This window comes from Vespula pensylvanica, chromosome 4 (genome assembly GCF_014466175.1).
Source record: "Vespula pensylvanica isolate Volc-1 chromosome 4, ASM1446617v1, whole genome shotgun sequence".
Lineage (NCBI taxonomy): Eukaryota > Metazoa > Arthropoda > Insecta > Hymenoptera > Vespidae > Vespula > Vespula pensylvanica.
The window spans coordinates 5,692,965-5,697,642 of NC_057688.1; the positions used below are offsets into that span (position 1 = coordinate 5,692,965).

The following is a 4,678-nucleotide window of genomic DNA, read 5'->3' on the forward strand; positions in this document are numbered from 1 at the left end:
GACAATGAATTACTTGGACAGCCGCTATTCCCAGAAAACAATTTATAATATTATGGTATATCGTTGGATCTTCGTCACATAAAATTTTCACAATATCATATCCTCGAGGTTTCAAAACTGTATCGCATTTTTGTATTGCTTCTGCGAAGATTGGTATCTTCATTAAAGATTTACCTACAGAGAAGTTCACAAATGTATCATTTAGAAAATATAAATTATTTTTTGAATTAATTTAAATAATTCCTACCTATGCCACTCCATTGCGAACCCATTCCGGAGAAAATGAACCAAATATCACGAGATTCGTTTAAAACAGATGTTATTTCTTCAATCTCTTTTCCTCGTTCTTTTTTTTCAACTTCTGAAAATATCGTATACCCACAGAACAGACTATTATTTATTGGTATAGAATTTATGTCGTAGATTAACTGACCCAGTTCATCGTCTCCACGGTTTTTCTTCAACTAAATTTAAAATAGATATAAATTATGACGTTCCCGTTTGATTAACTTGATTCTAATGTTAGAACTTACAGCGTCAAAGATCAATGAAATCATTTTCTCCGAGCGACCAGAAGCTACAAAAAGTCGTGGCATGTTATTTGGTGAAAGCTCTCTCTTCTTTTTTTCTTTCGAATAACGTTTTAAGATAACGTGAGCAAAGGAACCTCCGATTGAACAAGTGTTCACGGCAGCGTAATCGTCCGTCCAAGGTGTCGGTTTTGTGACAACTTTTACGCGTCCATCGTGAAGACATTTAGCATCCTCCGGAGGTTCGTCGTAATGAAGATTCGGAGGTATAACTCCTGTCTCCATAGCAATGATTACCTAAAAAAAGTGAAGTGAAATTAATCGATAATTATTCTAGATAAATTTATATAGATATTTCAAGTTTTTCCAGATGAATTACCTTGATGATCGAATTTATTGTATTATTACCATATGTATGACCAATGTTCGACTTGATCGAACCGATTAGGAGAGGATTAGAAGGAGTTCGATCTTGACCATAAACAAGATCTATCGCCTTTAATTCTTCGCGATCTACCTCTTTGATCGCCGTACCATCAGCCTCAATGTAATTTATATCGCTAGGCTTTAAACCGCACTGTTTCAATGTTTGCTTCATAATTTTCGCTTGGAATTCACTCTTCGGAAATATGCAATTGCTTCTTATATATGATGCACCGTTCATTGTTATTGCATTAAAAACTTCAACATAAATTCGCTTTGCATCTTTAGCTTTCTGAAGGAAAAAAATACCTATCGATTCGCTTCGCGAGAATCCAGAAGCTTTTGCGTCAAAAGATCTATTCACGCCATCGGCTGACAACAAACCTAACAATCAAAATAATTTACGTTCTTATTTCTACAATGGAAAAGTCTTTTGTATTCCAAATTTTATGAAATTTCGATGGATAATTAAAAGATAAAAATATACATACAAATTTCATTATTCTTGCTAAACAAGTACACTTTCTTATCGTACTTATTTTGTTTTACCTAATTCATACATATGGTAAGATGTTTGTGGGTGCAATGCTAAGATTCCCGAATCAACGATTGCGTTATCGCAAAGTCCACTCTTTATGGTTTCGCACGCTTTAGCAATAGCCAATGCGCTTGATGTGCAAGCAGAATCGAGAGTACAGCTTGTGCCTGTTAGTCCCAGAATGAATGAGATCCGATTTGATACCATAGCACGACAACATCCTAGTAGATTTTGTCCATTTTGCTACGTTTACAAAAAAAAAAAAAAAAAAAAGAACGTATTATTCACCGAGGACTTCTACATGAAGATGAAATCTTCAGAATGTATTTACTTACTTCCAATTTCTCGTAAAAGAGAGTTTTATCTGATTCGCTTAAGGTCAATGTTCCAAAAACAGCAGTATTCGTATTTCGTATCTCTGCAGGATTTATTCCAGCATCACAGACCGCCTCGTACGTAGCTTCCATAATAATCCTGCTTGTTGGTTCCATATGCTTAACGAGTTTCGTATTGACGCCGAAGAAAACATTGTCTAACTTCGTTATATGTGATATCGTCCCAATACGCGATGGAATATTTTTATTATCTGACAAAATTAATTTATTAGACTCATAAAAGAAATTTTTCTGAAATTGAATAGATTTTTAAACTAGAATTGATTTCATGTGTGTTTACTTATATTCCATCTTGTGTGATCTGCGGTGACACAATCTACACCTCTCAGAAGATTTTCTTTCAATTCATTTATATTTTCGCTTTTAGGAAATCTCCCAGATATTCCAGAAATGACTATTGCATCGTCGTCCAAGTTTTCGATAGCCATTATTATTTCTGAGTTTTATAATCTGTATCAAAATATGAAAGATAATCAAGGTATTAATACGAACTAAATAACACAAGTGTTAGCTATGTACTAATGAACAGCTGCAGATTAACTTTTTATAGTTTCTTCAACTTTTTCACTCAGTGAGTGGGAGTGAGTTAATTTTTATTCTCGCATAATATATTTATATAAAACAGTAAGAAACAAGAAACTCATAAGACTTTGGGATTTATTAACATTCATGATGCATTCATTTATTGAATGTCATTCAATTTCTTATACTTTCATATCCATATTAATGACATGACTTCTTCATAATGACACAGAAAATATGCAAAATGTAAATGATTATATATATTGCGTCTTATTTTGAACGACATGGTCAAATATATCCAATTTAATAAATTTTTATATCGTTAAAATAAGTGCTATCGATGATCATCAAATTAAAATTTTCGTTAAACGTATGTTTAAGATTCTTTCTAATAAAATATTTTATTTCAAAGCTATCCGACATTTTTAATATATCTTAAAATGTTATTTTAATCGTGTTATAACTCTTGAATTAACTATTATCTTCTTTATAGTATTTTTTAAAATATTATTAGAAACTAATCCTAGTACTACGTAACAAGTATCAATCGTTTTTGTTTCGTCTGTATTTGGAATAAATCGAACTTCTTATTTTTAAACTTACGTTTATTGATGCTACTTCCTCAAATTTAATATCACCCACAGCAATTCTTGAGTAAATTATTACATTGATAAATTTGCTAAATTTTATCAAAAGTGTTAAAAAAACAAAAAAAAAATAAAAAATAATCCTTAATGCATATATATCTCCCCAAAATATAAAAAACTATAGACAAAATTTTGGACGACTTACTGTTCATTTTGTATTTTTATATCTTCTATGAATTGTCCCATATCGATTACGATCTTTTATATCATACCTGGCATAGAAATCTGTATACTAGTTCTATTGAAAATATTTACTTGAAACAATCCTTTTAATAATAATCTCCAATTTTTATTCCATATAAGTGTACCATTGGAACATGAAGACAGTTCGACGATAAAAGTATGAAATTCTACGTACTCATTTCCACGTATCATATTCTGTTATGACGCATAAAAAATAAAAGAATATGATTACCTTTGAACACCACAATGAGTAATGTCAAATTACCATTGTTAAATATTTTTAGTAATACATGGCAAAATTTTTTGTCAAATCTAAATAAATACTTAAAATAAGTTTCAAATAAACGACTAATGGTATTACGATATTACAGACTATTTCGAAATTATGTAAAAACTTATGTCTATCCGATTTCAAATCTAACACCAACGAATGTTCTCTATTCATTTATTTTTTTAGGAAATATTATTCATGATATTCCCTAGCCTTTTTAAATCTATATATATATATATATACCGATGATTAAAATTTGTAAAATACATCAGTTTACTAAGCATAATTTTGCATTTTGCTTTTCAAACGTATAAGAGTTCAAGTGGAAAAGTCATAATGTTATATAACAATTTTTTTTTTTATAATTCACATATATGAGTCAAGGAAATGATGCAAATTGAAACAACATAATTTTTACCGATAAACCTTTTTTCTTGGAACGTAGTATAACACGACAAATATTTAGTCCACAACTATCAATAAAGTAATATATTTGTTTACGAGCTTCGAATTTTGGTGATTCATTGAGAAAAATGTATGTATATTAAATAAATATATATATATATGTGTGTGTATATATATATTTTTCATATAAAACAATAGCTAAATTGCAAGTTCTAGATCATTTCAATACAAAAATTATCTGAAAAACAAAAATTTTAAAAAGTTACATAATTTAAACTATACAAATATTTTTCGAACATTTTTCGATGTACTTCTTCCTCTTGTCGATCCTTTTCGATAAATTCTTGCTGTAAAATACAAAAAAAATCACCGATAATATAAGAAAAATTTCTATAAAACTAATAGAATGATAATATATAATGATAAAATTAATTACATTATTTTCAGCTTCAACGACAATGATATTTGACTCATTATCGTCAATGGAATGTTTTGTAGTATTTCTAAAGTGTACATCAATTAAAGAAATATTTGCGGTAAGAAAAGTATTCAGCTGTTGCAGAAACAGCGAAATTCCTGTGTAGAATGTATTCATAAATTGAGACTTTGAACGTTTAATTTCGATCGAATTAGTCAATAACATAAACAATCCATGGAGACCACACTCCGTTCTTTTTTTACATATTCTCTCCACGATAGAGTCTCTTGAGCAATCATCGTTCAAATCGGGTGATGAGAAAACGAAGAATTTTACGTTTGACGGA

General features: G+C 29.8%; 1 protein-coding gene across 1 annotated transcript in view; it reads right to left on the reverse strand.

Moving 5' to 3' along the window:
• Positions 1–4,678, reverse strand: part of LOC122628583 (fatty acid synthase-like) — an 11,777-nt gene that overhangs the window by 652 nt on the left and 6,447 nt on the right. The window lies entirely within an intron of this gene.